Below are 20,256 nucleotides of genomic sequence, written 5' to 3'. Positions count from 1 at the left end.
AGACCCCGTAGCTCTGACACGTCCACCACGTGTTGCAGATGGAAGGCATGGTGGTGGTGGCAGCAAGACTTGGGAAAGAGGATCTCAAAATCCGGAGTTTGATGGCGTGGAAGGTTGACATATGGCATCAGAATCCATAGGCATCACTGATAATAACTTCGTAAATTTTACATTATTCGTGTAATAAATATTAACACAAACAATAAAACACTCTATTGACACGATCGAGTAAAGTGGACTCCACTCGTTTTTAGCCGCCATATTGGGGTCCACTTTAGCCACCAACAGGGGTGTTACATGTTTCTTGAATAAATTACATGGTATTCATTTTAAGGTCACACCAAGCTAATGTAACATACAGGGATATTTCGTTCGCGGTACAACATTGTTTATATAATCCGGCATATCTAGATTATAAGAAGAAAACCGTAAACAAACATTTCCTTTGAAAAATATTAGAATCTTCTACACACATATAATAATTATCTCCTGACTTGACTTCAATGGCCTTCTTACTGAAAGTTTACGTAGATGACTGGGGTCAAGGGTGAGACCCTCTGACAATATTACCAATTCGCTGTCCTTATTTATTCCTGAGAAAAACAGAGGATCCACTATACGCTCTCTCTCTCTCTCTCTCTCTCTCTCTCTCTCTCTCTCTCTCTCTCTCTCTCACTATATATATATATATATATATATATATATATATATATATACAGATGGTGATCAGAAAAATGGAAACACCTGTAGTTGGCAACACGTCAGATGTATGGGTTGGCAGTGTTGTCGTGGCGCCCGGAGCGCCGGACCGCTTGTGGTGGTGTGTTAGGTCGGTCTCCATACTACGTCAGGCGCAGTGGAACAGCAGTGTCCAGTGGCTGTAGCAGACGGAGGTAGTGTAAAATGGGAGACCTCTCAGATTTTCAAAGAGGGCAAATTGTTGGTGCGCGGTTATGTGCAGTGAGTGTGACGGCAGTGGCTACTGTGTTACGTGTGTCGCGTGGGACAGTGTCGAAGGTAATGACGGCCTACACAAAACACGGGAAAACCACATCGGGGAAGCGGAACTGTGGGCGGAAGAAAATCATGAGTGACAGGTCACGCCGGGTATTAAAGCGCATTGTCACGCAGAACCGTCGTGCCACTGCGGAGCAAGTGACGGACGAACTCAATCAGCACCTCCCCCACCCTGTTTCGACAGTCACAGTCCGCCGCGAATTACATGACATGAACTTACGGGGTCGTGTTGCACAGGCCAAACCGCTCATCAGGGACCATAACGCTTTCGCACGCCGCAAATGGTGCCGCGACCATGCAACTTGGACCGTTAAGACTGGAAACGTATGATATGGTCGGATGAGTCATCCTTCACCCTATTCCAAACACGGGCCATGTTTATGTGTTGAGAATGTCCAAAGAAGCTTATGATCTGCAGTGTCTCCGCCCAACTGTGAAACATGGCGGCAGCTCGGTGATGCTGTGGGCCGCCATATTATGGTTTTCATTGGGTCCTGTGGTCACACTTAGCGGACGAATCACTGCCAACGATTATGTCGCAATTTTAGGAGACCACTTGCATCCTATGGTTCGGATGTTGTTCCCGGACAATGACGCCATCTTCTAGGATGATAATGCACCCATTCACACAGCTGGCGTTGTTGCAGCGTGGTTTGAGGAACATCGGGATGAAGTTCAACACCTCCCCTGGCCCGCCCAATCCCCAGATCTCAACATAATTGAACATCTGTGGTCCGTCTTGGAAACACGACTCCGGCGACGATTTCCACCTCCATCCTCTCTCACAGAACTGGCCGATGCCCTGCACGAGGAATGGTGTAAAATTCCACATGCTACCATTCACAATCTCTATGCCTCCATCCCACGTCGCATCAAGGCTGTTCTGAAGGCGAAAGGTGGCCCGACACGATATTAATCTGGTAAGTTGCAATTTCGTTCAGGTGTTTCCATTTTTCTGATCACCATCTGTGTATATATATATATATATATATATATATATATATATATATATATATATATATATATATATATATATATATATATATATATATATATATATATATATATATATATATATATATATATATATAATACATATGTGTGTGTGTATAAAATGTGTGTGTGTGTGTGCCCCAAGCGACCTTAATTTTTCATGCATTTACGTTATACAATATGACTCAAAGGTATTGGTCGGAATATGTATCATCAGCTATGAGCAAGAGGGGCAGGAAGAACATTAATGGCTGGGGGGTGACAGCGGAGGGAGAGAAAAGGGTTTTTGGTAGTGTTTCTAACCCACGCGGATCCTAATCTAGAAGTTAAATAAATTTTAACAATAATAAATACTTAAAGTAATTTAGCTTGAAATATTTATAAAGGCTGAAGTCGTGTCAATTCTCACTCAAAACACGTTTTGATGTGCTTACTGAAACACCAGTAACTTCAGAACCCTGTTTTTGTACCTGCTTTACATTGATTGGTTATCTACTATCATCCTCTCTATCTTCATAAATGGGGTCCCGGGTTCGATCCCAGCCCCCGCCAAGTGAACTTTGTGGTGGACAAACACCGTGCTCGTGGGTTTTCTCGGGGTTCTCCCGTTTCCTCCCACTTTCTTCATTCCACCATTTCACTCATCTCTCATCATCACCGTCTCCTTTAGCCTAACCGGCATAACCGTGGGACGTAAAACTTAAAGATTTCATTTCATTTTTTTCTATCTTCATAAAAACAGAAACATTAACCAAAATTTTTCGGTTTTGACTATGATTCTTCTTACGCTCTATGTGGTGAAAAGGAAGCAAATCAGTGCACAAAACTAATTAAAGCAGCACAAGACCATACACAAACATTCTTTAGTTCGGCTACTTTCGTGTCCCCCAAGACTCCTTCATCTGTGTCTCATAAATATGAATCTGTGCAAGGATAATCCCAAAGGAACATTTTATTTTACGAGTACTCCGTGAGAGGAAAGGAAGTTGCGAGGTTCGTGGCCAAGATTTTCTTAAAGCAAAGGCGCGAGTTTTAATGTCTAATGTGTATGAATTAATATTAATATATAATAACATTTTAAAAGCAGTATTAAAAGGAAAGATAAGAGAACTTACAAGCAAGGCTTTTCAAGTGTCACACTTTGATTTGCTTAATGGGAGACCCGGGTTCGATTCCCGGCGCGAGCTCATGTGGTTCGGATTGCACGTTAATCAGTAGGTCCACGTCTCATATAGCCTCGCTGCTGAAAGGGACGTTAAACTAAAATCGATTCAAATCAACTCAACTCTGATTTGCTTAACTCCTAGAGTGAATAAAGGAATCAAAAGTAGGACATGCGTGTTTATATATCTGCCAACGTGAGAGACGAAAATGGTAAACACCCTCTTAAAGTGGGAACATAAGGCAATATGACATATTTTTGCAAGGCCATAACTAGCAACGCACAGTGCGGATTTGCTGGAAACTCCTGGACATATTTTTTTTTTTTTTTTAAAAAAAAAGTGTGTCCTACTTTTGATTTCTTGATTCACTGCTAAAGTTCCAAGCAAATCCGCAGTGTGTGTTGGTAGTTAAATGTGTCATATTGTCCTATGTTCCCATTTTAAGGGGGTGTTTACAATTTCCATCCCCCATGTTGGCCGATAAGAAAAAAAAACATGTATCCTATTTTTGATTCCTTTATCCATTGCAGGGGTTTTAAGCAAATCGGAGTGTGACATTTAGAAAACCTTGCTACTTAGTATAGATTAGCGAAATAAAGGGGAGGAGGAATGTGCTGAAAAAATATGTATATTCCCAAATTATGGAAGCAACATTTGACACATCCGGTACTTGTGGGGAGCTCGGTTTTGCTTTAAATGAGAAAAATGCACATTTAAAATTTTCTCACCCTAATTATTAGCTTTTATTATATTCTTCTTTCTCCCTTTCCCCTTCCTGTCATTAATAAAATGTTCTGATTGCGTAAGTTGCCTGGAATTGTAACCTTCAGGTAAAGAAAACCTTGTCAAAGATCTGTGAAATCGTATATTTTGATTAATTAACTTTTCGTGTAGTTATATTGTAAACGTAATTTGATTCAAATTTGAAAACTGACTAATCCGTTGGGCTTCTTGATTGAATGACATTTCCGTAGTACCATTTTTTTCTTTCGCTTTACTAGCGTGGTTTGGCTCGAATATAGATAGATCATAAAATCGTGTTTTGTTGTTTCCCCCTTACGCTTGGTGCTAGTGTGGTCTATACATCACATGCTTTCAACCTCTGCTCATGGCTTTCTCTGCTCGGTCTCTGTGGAGGTATCGGAGCGTTCGCTTTGCATTTACACACACAAAGGGAAACATTATAGCCGACTAAATTAAACTTTAATTTGAGGTGAGTGTACTTTGTGGTGTTTTATGGGTTGTCTCATGCTGATCACCTATTTAAGCATGTCTTTTTTTTTTTTCTATTGGTATGTGCGGTTAATGAAGTCAATTGCCAGAGCTGCCGTTCTCGTTCTCTCTCCCTTTCAGCATGAGATGTAATTTATCCTATCTATTTTCATGCAGTAGTGTGACTGTGAAATTGTGTACAAATTGAATGTCTTTAAACTTGTGATGCCCTGTATAACAGAAGCGATTGAGAGATTTAAAAGGAACTTGAATAAATTCAGCGCCCTGCACAGTAGAAACGACTGAAGGATTAAAAAAGAACCAATAAATTCAGCGCCCTGCACAGTAGAAACGAATGAAGAATTAAAAAAGAACCAATAAATTCAGCGCCCTGCATAGTAGAAACGAGTGAAGAATTAAAAAAGAACCAATAAGTTCAGCGCCGTGCACAGTAGAAACGAGTGAAGGATTAAAAAGAACCAATAAATTCAGCGGCCTGCACAGTAGAAGCGAGTGAAAGATTAAAAAGAACCAATAAATTCAGCGCCCTGCACAGTAGAAGCGAGTAAAGGATTAAAAAAGAACCAATAAATTCAGCGCCCTGCACAGTAGAAACGAGTGAAGGATTAAAAAAGAACCAATAAATTAAGCGCCCTGCACAGTAGAAGCAAGTGGAGGATTTAAAAAGACTGAATGAATTCATCTTCCGTCTAGTAGACGCGATTAAAATATATAAAAGAAGTTTAAAATAATTTACTGTCCTCCGAGTGAAAGAATTTCAGAAAATTGAATTAATTCATGTCTTACCCTAATCTTTCAAACTCCAAAGAATAGGTGAAGCACTATGGCTTAGTGGTAGAGCGTTTACCTCTTCTGCGTGTGGTCCCTGGATCGATCCTTGGCCAAGTTAGTTTGTGGTGAACAACAACATGTCTGTAGGTTTTCTCGGGGTACTCCCGTTTTCTTCTACGTTATCATTCCACTAGTTCTTTATTTCATTCATCGTCTTCCTTAGCCTAAAGGTCATAATCGTGGGACGTTAAACTGAAAGATTTCATTTTCTTTTTATTTTTTTCAAACATAGGTCTAATATCTAAGGCTAAAAAGAAAGAAAAAAGCAAATTTCAAGATTGATTTTCACGATAGTTTCATTTTGGTGAAATCACTGGCGAATTTGGCCTTTGTATTCGATCGGGTTAAACCTTAAGAAATAAACCACATTGCAAAACTCAAAGGAAACATTGTCACCAGAATCAGAAAGTTATCTCAAAACAATTATTGTTCAACATTTTATTTCAGATGGGATAAGCTCGCATTTCTTGCCTTTTACTACAAACTGCTAAAAGTACGGGTAATTCTTAAATTTCAAAGAATATATACGTTATATTTAATGAAAAGCGCATATTTTCATGAAAATTTATCGTGTATAGTTCTCGAGAACGTGTTAGTCAACCCTGCTATCAGTGACCAATGTAAACTCAAAAGAATGAGTATGATTGAGAAATCATCAAATAAATATAGTAAATCACCCAATTTTGACCCCATTTAGTCAAAATTGGGTGATTTACTATATTTATGGAACAAAGTACCGTAATTTTGTTATCTAATATAAATAAAATAGAGTTCGTTTGTGTGTTTGTCTGTCTGTCTGTCTGTGTTCGGCCTGGGGACCAGATGAGTGGACCGAGAGTTACCAAATTTTGGTCAGGGGTACCTTGGCCCAGGCCCCAGATCAAGACTAAGTCCGTTTTCAAATTTCGAACCAGGGGGTCTCAGGAAGTTCGTTTACCGAAACCGGCTTGGGAACCAGACAAATTGACCTAGAGTTACCAAATTTTAGTCACGAATACCTTGGTCAAGGCTTCAGACCAGAGTTAAACGTTTTTGTCAAAATTCGAACCAGGGGGTCTCAGGGGGGCGTTTACCGGGACATGTAAAAGTAGTAGAAAATGACCGATATTAGTGTCGAATTCATAGTTTTCGCGGTCACTGAAATCCATGGTGAAATTCCGATCGCATTAACTTCCAAATTCACACTATTCGGCTCTGGGCCGGGGGTCACCGTGCGGGGGTAAGATACCGAGACACATAAAAGTAATCCAAAATGACCGATATTAGTGTCAAATCCATAGTTTGCGCGGTCACTGAGATCAATGGTGATACTCCCACAGGCGTTGACTTCCAAATACAGCCCTCGTGCGATGCATGGGTATATTCAAGTAGTATTATTATATGAGACAAAATGTACAATATTGGATAAACTATGACTCTGATTCATATAATCATTAAGCTGCGACTCGTATATCCACAGTGTATGAATCAACACAATAAAATAATCCAAACAGGAAATGTCAAAAAAAAAAAAAAAGTTTGGAAGCAATTTAGATATGGATGTTAACTAGTTATCCAATTCCGCTGTTCAACGAACAGCATTTGATTCTGTTTAGAAAAGATAACGAAGAATGATCTGGAAGTAAAAGAGGAAAAGTCGATTGTTTGATAATGGGTACATGGTAAAGTGTATGCAGTCTGCAAACGGTATTGCAACATGGGACAAAGCTGTAGTAATAATGGTGCGAATCATTATGAATGATAAAGGCATTTGGGCATTATGAAGAAATGCTTCAACAATAAACTAAAGGAATACAAAATAGAATATTAATTAAAGCATGAAAAAGGAGAGGGAAACAAGAGGGAAGATAGAAATGGCAAAAGAAGCTTGTACGAAGAAGAGTTTTTCGTGTATAATGAGTCACGGAAAAACGTCTTCAGATACGTATACATTTTTAATGTAAATATACATATAATATTGGATACAGCTTAGAAACCAGAACACTGTGGAAGAACACACATATTTGCTTTTGGTTCCCGACATGTCTTCCTGATTCGCCAATTCCTGTTTCGCTGAATGACTTTGGCCACTAAATTATTGCACACCTGGACAGGCGGCCATGTTCGGCGAATCAGGGATTCCTGTTTGGCCGGAAACTAATTAAAGGGAATTTATACTCAGAAAGAGATTTTTCCCAGCAAAATCTAAACTGTTTTATAGCTTGACTCGTACGGTGCTGCCAATTTTTATGCAAGCTTAGGCTAATTACCAAACAAAACACTCCATTTAGTGTTAAATGTAGAAAATATTTTTTTCCTTTCCACATTTTTAAAATTAAAATTAATAACATTTGGTTAATTGTTAATAATAATTTAATACAATAAAAATAAGTAAAAAAAATCTTTCTCCCAGCACCTAAGAACAGTAATCATGATGTAAATTCAAATATAAGGATCATTTATAGAAAAGTGAAAGGACACTTACTAGTAGACACAGCCTGACAGATTTAAACAGATGCTTGTTTGTGATTGGCCAATGCAGGGACGTACGGAGGGGGGGGACACGGGGGTCCGGACCCCCCCCGAAATTTCGACTTTTTAAAAATTTAGCCTAATTTTAGGGGCAATTTTAGCAATTTTAATATAAAATAGCTTCATATTTAGTTTGGACCCCCCCCGAAATAAATTCCTGGGTACGCTACTGGGCCAATGGAAAATGTAAACAAGTCCTTATCTCTCATTGGTCTACAATATTTAAACGGAACTTCTAGAAATATGTACAGTGGACTCTTTTTAATTCGAAGTCCAAGGGGACACGAAAAAACTTCGAATTATCCAAAATTCGAATTATCCAACAACATTCATTTTCACATATATAACAACAAACAAACCAAAGTACTGTGTATCAAAAACATATTCATATGGTATAGACTTTACCTTTAAAGCAGCTTATTATTTGCGTGATCGAATACCGGAAACTAACAAACGACATTGACTCCACATAATTCAAACTACGTGTACATTGAAAAATATATTTACGTACAACACTACAACATACATTGAATAGCCCAAACAATTAAACACCAGTAATAATTTGAATATTCTCTTCTCACTTTTAAGAAGTCGTAAACCTCATTTCCTTAAATTTGATTTTTCTGTACGGTCAATAAATCTTGAATTTCATGTATTGCGTGGAATACGATATAAATAACATTTGGTTAACTTCATCAATAATTCATCTTAAATTTTCAACCAATTCTGAAACAAGATGAGATTGGCACACGTTCTCTATCTTTACTTCTTCCCCAACTCATCTTCATCTTTATCATTACATAGATTTTCTATTTATCTTTTGTATTACTCTTCCCTATGGCTGCGTCTGGATAACAGAAAACACGTTAAAACTATATTTCTCTGTTTACATCTGTCCAACATTAAACATGATTTTTTTACTATTGTTTTCAATACAATTTTCAAGGGGAATGGACTGCCGTTCGAATTATCCAATATTTCGAATTATCCAAGTTCGAATTAACGAGACTCCACTGTATATCTTTATTTTATTTTATATAAATTTGTTTCCTTAACAAATTTCCGATAAATATTTGCCAATGGTTACTTAGAATGAAATATATTCTTCTTTCATCGTTAGTAACACATTAAAATATTTGTAATTAAGGATTAGGGAATTACCCAAAGAGCTTTAGGTGGGGCGACACGTGCCTATTGCTATAAGCATTTTTTTTTTTGTCAGATCTAAATTAGAATGTTCACAAAGTTCACATGAATTAAAATTATATAGAATCTTAATGGAACCCCTTATAATGCATGAATGGTGAAAAAAACATAAATAAAACATTGAAACTAAAAGAAATCATCTGAAAGAGTAGCAAAACCCACAATAAAATAAATTCTGCATTCACGTAAAAAAATATAAATTTATATACTTGTTAAAATTATTATCCTGTATAGTTTTGCTTCAGTTGAATATTAAGGAATGCAATTAAAAAAAATCGAGTTCGTTCATTTTAGTCTGTTTACTTTGTTCGCGATTTAGATAGAACAAAGTAGTTCAACTTTAAACTCGGCCCCATGATTTCCGGGGATGACCACGAATAGAAAATAATTTTGGACAAAAAATGCGACTGGGAAGCTCCACGTCGCGCGAAAATCATGCAACAAAAATAGACTGTATGTGATTATAAAACTTGACTATATGTAATTCTCCAAGCTTTGCAATATAAAACAGATTAACGGAAAGTGTCAAATTAAGTTGACAGCTAAGAAGCCGATTTTCATTAAATGCCATGCAGACCGTTGAGCGATATGTCGAGACAGGGTGCAGACTGGGCAAAATATTCTGTCAGTACTGTCGATCATGCGGCTTTTAGACCCGTCCTCCCGAAAGATGATGCTCTTATGATAGGTCTGCTCTTTGCCTAATTCCATAAAAGGAACTTTTCTTAAACCGTTCTTGTAATTACACACCAAATCATTTGGAAAAACGTGCTGCGGATACATATATACAGTCACATCAGTCAAATTAATCAGGTACGGGGTCAAAATAAAGCCTTGTCTGCTACAGTAGTCAATAGTCCATGTTATCTAAATTGAAAGAAAGGCAGTTCTACAGTCATAAAAACACACTATACGTATATGTTAATAAAACTGATTTTTAAAATAAGAAAATAATAAAATGAAACTTTACATAAAAGGTGCGGCTTTCAAAAGAGAACCTTATCCGTTATAGTAGTCAAGAAATCGTGCTATATAAACCGAAAGAAAAAAATATTCTACAACGGCGAAGACAGTGTATGGGAATAAAAATGATCTTTAACAAATACAAAGTACATACAGAGGACTGTAAGAACCTCGATAAAACCCATATACACGGTGTTTGTTCATCATAAAGTTTTCTTGGCGGATGCTGAAATCGAACTCACGTATCAGAGATGTACGCTGTACCACTGAGTCACCAGTCCTTGTGTATAACAGCATTTAGTTTTCACGAAGTAAGGGAGCACATCCAGTTTGTCTAGTGACAACCACGCGCGCCTGGATCACGGAATCGATTCCTGGTGTGAGAACTATGAAATTGGAATTCATTGCACTGGCTTGACTTCCACATTAAATTAGATCCATGTCTCATATAGACTTGGTGCTGATAGGAGCGCTAAAATTGCAACTAATCAACTAACTACTTAATGAAATAAAGAAAATCAAAGAAAATGAAATATCAGTCATTTCGAAGAAACAAAAAAAATGACTCCTCATAATAATTACTGTGCAGATAGTAGAGATATTCAAAACCATTAAAGTAATGACGATTTTGTTGCAGCATCACATAAAAATGCAAAACTAACATTTGTTTTGTTGGTAACATACCTCAGGCAGTAGTTTGGAAATTTTATTGTGGTAATCATTTCAGATAATTTACCATCAGAGTATTCATTGACTTTCAATGGAAAGGGGCACATACACTTGATAAAACAAGCTGATGAAACAATTTGACATTTTCTGTTGTGCTCTTTCATGTGTTTAATTTTCAGATCCGTGGTAACTTTAATTTTAAATGTGTGACAGGTACCGGTATTATGATGATCATATCTGAGGAAATTTCCAGAATGAATCAGGAAAAGAAATCATCATATCAAAGCCTATCATCCTTTTCAATTCATTTCCTGTTTGATTTTCGTTTACACTAACAGTTAACAATGGACAAAAGACATATATTAAGTGTGGTCGAAGAAAAAAAAAACTTCTAAAAATACGAACTGAATTGATTTTATACAAGCAAGGCTAAGGCATACACTAGACAATAAATATGACAGAATATAGGAAAAGTATTATTCAGGTCAAAGCTTCCCTTTTTTCTGTTGAAGAAGGCACAGAGCAGATTAGAAATAATTTATAGTTAAATAAGAAAAAACGAATTCCTATGAATCAACTTTATTTTGAATGAACGTCTGCAGTGTTCTTGAAAGTCTTCTTCAATAAAACTACTTACTCGAATCCGTATAAGAGCGTTCACCTCTGGTGCTTGGGGTCCTGGGTTCGATCCCAGCCACCGCCAAGTGAACTTTGTGGTGGACAAACACCGTGTGCGTGGGTTTTCTCGGGGTTCTCCCGTTTCCTCCCACTTTCTTCATTCCACCATTTCATTCATTAGTCATCATCACCGTCTCTTTTAGCCTAACCGGCATAACTATGGGACGTAAAACAAAGATTTCATTTCATTTTTTCGAATCCGTATATAGGGGGCGCGGTGGCTCAGTGGTAGAATGTTCACCTCCGGTGCTGGAGTCCTTGGTTCGATCCCAGCTCGCGCTGTGTGGACTTTGCGGTGGACAAACACGGTGCTCGTAGGTTTTCTTGCGGTTCTCCCGTTTCCTCTCACTTTCTTCATTCCACCATTTCATTCATTTCTCATCATCACCATCTCCTTTAGCTTAACCGGCATAACATGAGACGTAAAACTGAAATATTTCATTTCAAATCCTTATATAGGGCGAGATGGTGGCTCAGTGGTAGACCTCTTACCTCTGGTGTTCGGGGTCCCTGGTTCGATCCCAGGCAGTCTAAGTTTGAGCTGGGCAATATTGTGTCCGTGGGTTTTCTCGGGTACCCGCGTTTCCTCCAACATTCTCATTCCACAAATTATTCCATCATCATTCACTTGCCTTAATCATCTGTCTCTTTTTAGCGTAGCTGGCGTAATCGTGGGACGTTAAACTGAAAGATTTCACTTCATTTCATTAAAATCGGAAATTGTTATTTTCTTCAATATTTCTAGCAATAAATCAAATTTAATAAACATGATGTTATATACAAGTCATTTCTCTGGAAAAATCTAGTAATAGTAGTAGTTTACAAGTGAGGTGAGCTTTTCGGACGGTTTTCTGAAGAAAGGAAAAAAAAAGAACGGTTCGAGAGATTTTATTCATATTTCATAAATATTTTAGTAATAACTCGAAAATATAGCGCAAGTCACTTTTTCTTGAACATTCACATAGGATGCTTTTTTTTTTTTCTTAGAGCTGAGTTAATTTGCTTGAATAGTTTTCTCTAAAATGGAATTTTATGTTTCACAAAAAAGAAAAAAAAAAGAAACAGTAATAACTTTAAGAAACAGGAGAGAGACAAAGTTGTATATTTTATTAATTATTACATTTATTATACCTATTTATTTATTTATTAACAAAATTCTAAACTATCAATAAGAGAAAGCAAAATATAGAATTAAATAGTTCAGAGGTCATTTGGGAGGATAGGCGCTGACTGCCACGGGCGCTGACTGCCACAGCCAATTATTGGTGCTGATTGCCACGACTGGCATTGATTGCAAATATTATGGTGCTGACTGCCATGAGCCTGAGAGAGATGTCTGTTCCTATAAACCAGGGACTGGATCTTGTTACTACCATTCCATTGTATAGTCAAAGGAAGGGTTATTTAAACAATGCTAGGAGGACGATGCTGGGTACAAAGCAAAACAATTCCACATCTAAAGAGCTAGATTTTCCGGAGGATCTTCTTCGCTTCGAAGATGGAACTTTCTTTCTGCAATATGATAAATTGCAACAGGATAAAAGGATTTTTTGTTTTGGATATGATGGTCTGAGGCCAGCGCTGAGGGGTAGCCAGCAGTGGTTTTTGGATGCAACTTTCAAGAGCTGCTCAAAACAATTTGCGCAGCTGTACACAGTTCATACTGACATAGGGAGTTCAAATGATAATACATCAATCGTACCAATTTTGTACGCACTGCTCCCTGACAAAACAGAAAATACATACAGAGACCTATTTTCCTTTGTTAGAAGTTGGTCTGAACAATACGATCCTAGTGTGCTGAAAGTGGACTTCGAAAGTGCAGCTATCAATGCATTAAATTCTGTATTTCCAAATTCACAGATATCTGGCTACAATTTTCACTGTAACCAAAGCATTTGTCGAAAAGTGCAGGATATAGGTTTGGTGAGCGACTACCTGCACAATGAAGAAGTGCATCTCCTTATGTGTGCATCACTGGCACTTATACCTATTGAATTTGTTGATGATGGTTGGTTGTTTATCATGGAGCAGTGCCCACGTGGAGAAAAAGTTGAAGCCTTCAATGATTACTTCACGCAACAATGGCTAGAAAACCCTACCATTCCTGTCAAGACTTGGAACTACAGCGGCCGGAGGCACCGCACGAACAATGGTGTGAAAGGGTGGCACCATCGGCTAAACAATGCGATTTCCAAGAATTCCCCACATGTTTTCACACTGCTCGAGACCCTAAAGGAAGATGCAAAATCAAATTATTTTACTTACAACAAACTTAAATTACAAGTTCCAGCGAAGAAGAGAAAGCTAGCCTACACAAAAGTTGACGACAGGATCCAAGTAATTCCACAAGATTTGCAAATCCATGGTGACTTGCGAAAATGTCTTAGAAGTTTGGGCTACATACATAAATTAGAGTAATCGTCAGTGTATATTAGTCATTTTTGTAATGATTTTTATATATCAGTATAAGTCAGTATATATCAGTATAAGCCAGTATATATTAGAGGCATTTTTGTAATGATTTTTATTTTCTTTTTTACTTCACAACGTATGTATTGAACAAGTCTCCTGGACGACGTGCGTACTGAAGAAAGCAAGTGACAAGGTTCCTATCGTACCCGGCCTGAAAGTATGGATTAAATGTGGTGTGTTAAGATTCATCGCGTTTCTTTCATGCTTCTTGGCGTCCGGTAATGTTACGTCTAGCAACTTTCTCTCAGGATCGTGGCAGTCAGCACGCCGTCGTGGCAGTCAGTACCAATAATTGGTTGTGGCAGTCAGCACCCCACCATTTGGGATTCCCATATCATTCAAGTATGTCTTTTTGTGAACTAATATTTCTTTTCATATGTAGCCATCAGTAAAGAACAATTCACCTATGTACACTCATCTCCAAAATGATTGTCGCATATCTATAACTGTCTTCTTGTAAGAATATAATTTGATAATGATTTTGCAGGGTATTTTTAATACTGATACTATGTGTATAATCGGGAAATGTGTATTTGTGGTAAATTCCATAGGAAAATAATTATAAATACGAAAATTGTAATAGGTAAAATAAAATGTTGCTAAATGGACAAGAAAATTTTATTTTCGTTTTATTGTTCTCACTTATTGCTCTTTTGACATGAAATTTGCCACATACATGTATTTACCGATTATACATATACTGACATTATAAGAAATACCGGTCGAATTTATCAAATTATATCCCTTCAACAAAATATTTATAGACATGCGACAATAATTTTGGACATGAGTGTACATTATTATTTTTTTTTTTAATCAGTGACTTCGAAATGAGTGGACTAATTTAAGATATTTCTCTTTAGCGTAGAAAGAATATAATTATTTATCACTGAAAAGTGTGCCCATATTGGTCTATATACTCCGAAGTGTTTGATGAATGAAACCCATAATTTAACGTTGTACGAGTAGGGTATGTTGTATGAGTAGGAACAATTAATGAGATACATGTGGAAAGAAATGAGAGAACCTCGAGAAAGTCCCGCGGACATGAGTTAGTCATTACAAACCCACATGACTTAAATCAAACCAGGGACATCTCACACTAGAGATGAGCGTATACATAGAAGATGTGTATAATTTTGCTACCGTTTGTATGTATTAGCTTAAAAAATTTTATTATCTTAGCAAAATATGCTAGAAGATACGTACGAAATTCAATTTTTAAAAAATCACGTGATGAATATTCTTGTACCCAAATCTTAAAATATTTCATGAAAATGTCACAATTGGTGGTCAACAGCAAAATAGAGAAAGAAAAAAATGAGAATGTTCTAAGAGCATTCCCAGAACGAACTTAAAAATATTTTTCTTATTAACTTCTACAAGATTTATAATAATTGTTCTATGTACTTTATTATTATACTAATTAAGCAATTCTTGTAATATATCTATCCATTTATAATTTCCTTGAGTACTAATTTTATCATCATATGTTTTCTTTAAGAATCCTGTTAAAACGTTCTACCATAGGTTGTTTTATGAAGACACATGCTCACAATGGAGGATTCAAAATTTAAAAAAATCGCATATCATCATCTCTCTATGACTTACGTTTCCCGAGATATGGCTCCTTAAATCTCCCGAAATCGGAACTTTTTTTTTTTTTTACCAATATCTCGAAAACGGTAAGAGTTTCGCGAAAAATTCCATCACTTCTTTGAGATAGTTTTTGATGCTCTATCGAGTACAGGGCTCAACATTGAAAAATTCCCAAACAACAGACAGACAGACACACGGACATAGAGAATTTATTTATTGAACATTTTAAGTTCATTGAAAAAAAACAAACATGAGAACTGATTTAGATAAGCACTTTCATTATTCAGATTTATGTTTTGAAATAAAACGTGTTATCAATTTGTTTTGTTTGTACGCATTTAAGTAAGTTATGTTATCTCAACACAGCTACAAATACCCTTATAGTTCATATAAATATTCTTTTCTGGTCTCATGAAAATTTCGGAATAACTTAGGTGTATTTCAATTTTTTTTCTTTACCTAATCTTAATAATATTAAATAATATATTATAAAATAAAACAAACTCAGTAATTTCGAAGTTGATAAACTAGTGTACAATTTTAAACAAACAAACAAAAGAAATGAAATTAGCAGACGAGATACATTATGTAGATGCGTTAAATTAGGTTATCAGAAGCAGAGTTGTTGCTTTCTTAGATGTGCAGATTTCTTGCCTTAAAATAAATTCAAGCGGTTATAATTGTGAAGAAAGTTTCGTAATAATAATAATAATAATAATAATAATAATAATTCAATATATGAACGTTTCTCTAACTCATCTAAAGATCTTGTTGCCTGTTTTCAATAAGTTGTCTACGAATTGATTTTAAAGTTCCCAGGCAATTTCACAGGTTTTAAAACACATTTGTATATGCTCAGGATAAGAATAGTTTGCTATAAAGAGAAATCTAAAATTGCTGTTTTCTGGATACCTACTGTAATGATCTTATTTTATTAGAAAGAACACCACTATTATTGATTATGCAATACAATTTTGTTTCGGAATCTCTAGAAATTGATGTTTATAGATAAACGATATTACTATTGATTAGCTAGGTAATACTGTCCCATTTTTTTTTTTAAGACATTTTGAAACCGTTACTTTTTATTATTTAGTCTAGAATTTTTCCTATTCACTAGAAATTAACATATGCAAGAACAAAATATTTACAATGGAAAATTACATTAAAATAATTTGAGCGTTTTCTTTTTTATCAAGAATTTTAGGAATGATCAAAATATGACCAAAAGATTGCGATTTTGGCCAAGAATTTTAGGAATAATCCAAAAAAATGCATCAACAGATTGCAACCTTAGTCAATAATTAGTTTTGGATCAAGGGCCATAAAATTTTTGAGCGGACCCTAAATCGAGTTTTCGTGTTCTTTACAGAATAAGCAGATTATACTGAGTCAAGTGATAGTTTGGGTTTGGCTATACTAGACCTATATGTAGTTCTTCAGATATAAGGCCTACAAGAAAAATTTTTGCATGAAATATACTGGATTATTTATCCAAAAGTATCTTGCATTTTATTGCAGTTTATTGAAAATTGTAATGTACGACTTTTGGGACGAGAGTGCATGCTTTTTGTCTGTTTTCTTCCATAACAAGAATGCTGGAGATCTTCCTTGTGGCTACGTGATTAGCGTACGTGCCTTTGACTTGGGAGACTCAGGTTCGATTCCCGACAGAAGCTCATGTCGTGTAGTTCCGATCCCATGTTAAGCTGTAGATCCAGGTCTGTTATAGCCTCGCTGCTGAAAGGAACGCTAAACTAAGAAACCAAATCAAACAAGAATGCTGGATTAATTTTGTGTTTTAGAATATTTTCCGAATTTTGAATTTTTTAATAGAATAGTAATGTGTGTGTGTGTGTGAGAGAGAATACACACTTTTTATTATTATTATTATTATTATTATTATTATTATTATTATTATTATTATTATTATTATTATTATTTTTACGAACATTGGTGCTTATCGTTCGGGGAAGAGTATGGCTAATCCTTTCCAACTGTTGCTCATAAAGCAGTAACCAACCTATTACATGTACTGTGGATTGAAAAAATACGTATAATTTTCCTAGAACTGGTTAGTAATTTGAAATTGTCATCCCTGCAAACTAGAGTTCAGATATTAAAACCAATAAATCATAATACAATAATTGATGGTTGAAATATTGTGGAAAAAAATAAAAGAACCATTGATACGATGTAACATGGCATAGGATCAAACTGAAGATGAGTCTCTACCAATGAACTACCGTGCTGCTGCAGGTGATTGTGATACAGTTCTTCACCTGTCTTTGAGTGTTATGAAATGGGTGGTCTTCTAATTCATCGGTGGCTTAGTGACAGAGCGCTTACCTCTGCTGCATGGGTCCTTAGTTCGATCCCCGGCCATGTAAGTTTGTGGCGGACAACACCGTGTTCATGGGTTTTCTCGAAGCACTCCCGTTTCCTTCTACTTTCTTATTCCACTAATTCTTGCATCATTCACTTGCCTTAATTATCATTTTCCTTAGCCTAAAAGGGCATACACGTGGGACGTAAAACTGATTAATTTTATTTTTTAATTCACCAAATAAAGATAATCTGAACTGAAATTAAATTACTAACCTATGTTCTATTTCGGACTTACTACTTTACCCTTAAGCCAGGATGAAATGAAATTTGAAAATTTACAACTTTAGCATACAGAAATAGTCACCCATAGGCTGTTAATTTAACATATGTTACGCGAACTATCTTTTTCTTAATTCATTGATATTACTGTGCATAAAAAATCTGAAATATATATACTTGAATAATATTTTGTAATAAATGTTTTTCACTATTGGAAAAATATCAAGTGTTTGCACTTCATTGTATTTTTCATACAGCATTAAAAAGAATTATTAATTCGTGTGTTTATTTTCAACATGGGGCTGCAGTGGCTCAGTGGTAAAGCGTTCACCTGTGATGCGTGGTTTCTCTAGTTCGATTCCAGATCTCGCCAAGTGGACTTTGTGATGCAGAAAGAGTTCTCCCGTTTCCTTCTACTTTATTCATTCCATTCATTTCTCATTATATCAGTCTCCTTTAGCCTAGTCGGCATAACCGTGGGACGTAAAACTGAAAGATTTATCTTATTTTATACATACATTCCTATGTCTTATTGGATAGTTTGTTAATATATCAGACTAACATGGAAGAAAATTAAAAATATCTGACGGCTTAATTCCTACATTGGAAAAAGTGATGTAAATATTTCATGTAACTTTTTTTTTTGAAAAGTCACGAAATTATTTTTTGGAAGAAAATATAAGCCATATTAAGAAGAAAAACACATCAAACTTGCTTCTAAAAACTATCTACTCTCACTTACGAGTATCATGTATTGACGCGTAAACTTGCTTATTCAGAGAGATTATTGTACGCCTTTATTTACTGCAAATCTGCATAAATATGTCGTGAAAAGAATGTGGATTTGAAAAACAATAGTTGTACGCAGCTTTGGAAAAATAGTACAGTATGTAGACATCCACGCACGTATCTGTGAACATAGAATACAATTTTAACCTCACTGAATCTAACAGGTGGGAAAAGAAAAAGCGTAGCTCAACAGGTATCATGCAACACGCGTTCTCACTGAACAATCAACGGATAAAGGGAAACCAGGCGAGCGAGATAGAAAAGAGGATATGTGATACCATGTGTGTGTGTGTGACTTACCTTGTCACTAAAGCACCCTTCCTGGGTTGGTGACTGATTAACCGTGGAGTCGTTAGTTCTGCCGAAAAAGGGTGTGATTGCTGAGTGCGTAACTACGAAGACACTTAAAGAGCTATTCAAAGGGGTTATGACCAACTTATATATGACAAGACGCAACCAGAGTCATCGTACATCGCGCCGGAACGCCCTGTCCCATCGAGCGCAGAAGTCGATTGGCTTTCGCCATGTTACGTCACACACGCCTATCGTATGTGCTTTCCTTATGAAAATTTCGATATGTATTATCTCTTGACCATGCATTCTTTACAACCACGCAAAAAAATGTTCGCAGTTGTGAATTTTAATTCCTAATAACTCTACATCTTACCTAATTAGGCATTAAAGTTTATATATCAGATATATACAATATTGTGTGCGTTGTAAACCAATGTTTACAATTTAGAATACTTTGTTATTTTTAGCATAATATTTCTACATTTAAGTATCCAACACAAATAATCGAATCATATGTATACCAGGGGCGGATCCAGGGGGGGCGATCGGGGCGATTGCCCCCCCCCTTCAGAAGAGGAAACTTTCTTATTTTATGTATATAAATAAAACCCATCCCAAAGTTTGGAGCCCTTAAAAGTAACAGTATGACAACCAACCGCCCCCCCCCCAGAAGTCGGTCCTGGATCCGCCCCTGATGTATACTTCCCTTCATGCGGGGATGAAACAAGGATCTTAGTCATAGAATCATTGTTGATAAATGACGTATGACTTATGGGGGCACGATGTCTCAGTGGTAGAGCGCTTACCTTTGATGCATGGGATCCCTGGATAAATTCCCGGCTAAGTAAGTTTTGGATAACATCGTGTTTGTTCGTTTTCTCGGGTACTCCTGTTTCCTTCCACATTTTCATTCCACCAATTCATCCATCATTCACTTGCATTAATCATGCTCCCTTAGTCTAACGGGTATAATGTTGGGACGATAAACTGAATTTGACGTATGGTTTGTGACATTTTGGTCCAATATATACATATTCCTCGCTTTCGACTAACGTGCCATTCAGGCACCTACAATCGAATTTTAAATACACGCGCACTCTCTCACCCTGGTGTAGTGGACAGCGTGCACGTATTTGTTGTACGGGATCCCGGGTTCGATTCTTGATAGTATTGCCCACGAGACAAATATCTTTTTCTCGTCTCATTTTTTAAAGTTATTACAAACATT

The 20,256-nt window shown here is 36.4% G+C and overlaps 2 protein-coding genes across 5 annotated transcripts in view; one reads left to right on the top strand and one right to left on the bottom strand.

The window, feature by feature from the left end:
* Positions 1-19,139, bottom strand: part of CNMa (CNMamide) — a 298,284-nt gene extending 279,145 nt beyond the window's left edge. The window contains exon 1 of the mRNA XM_081740444.1: positions 19,035-19,139. The gene's annotated coding sequence lies outside the window, so the exon portion shown is untranslated. The remainder of the gene's footprint in view (positions 1-19,034) is intronic.
* Positions 1-20,256, top strand: part of LOC145671370 (DNA ligase 3-like) — a 965,078-nt gene that overhangs the window by 398,179 nt on the left and 546,643 nt on the right. The window lies entirely within an intron of this gene.

Source organism: Thermobia domestica, chromosome 15 (assembly GCF_964235325.1).
Source record: "Thermobia domestica chromosome 15, izTheDome1.hap1.1, whole genome shotgun sequence".
Taxonomy (NCBI): Eukaryota; Metazoa; Arthropoda; class Insecta; order Zygentoma; family Lepismatidae; genus Thermobia; species Thermobia domestica.
The sequence above is the reverse complement of the archived record's forward strand: the minus strand, read 5'-3'. Positions and strand labels throughout refer to the sequence as shown.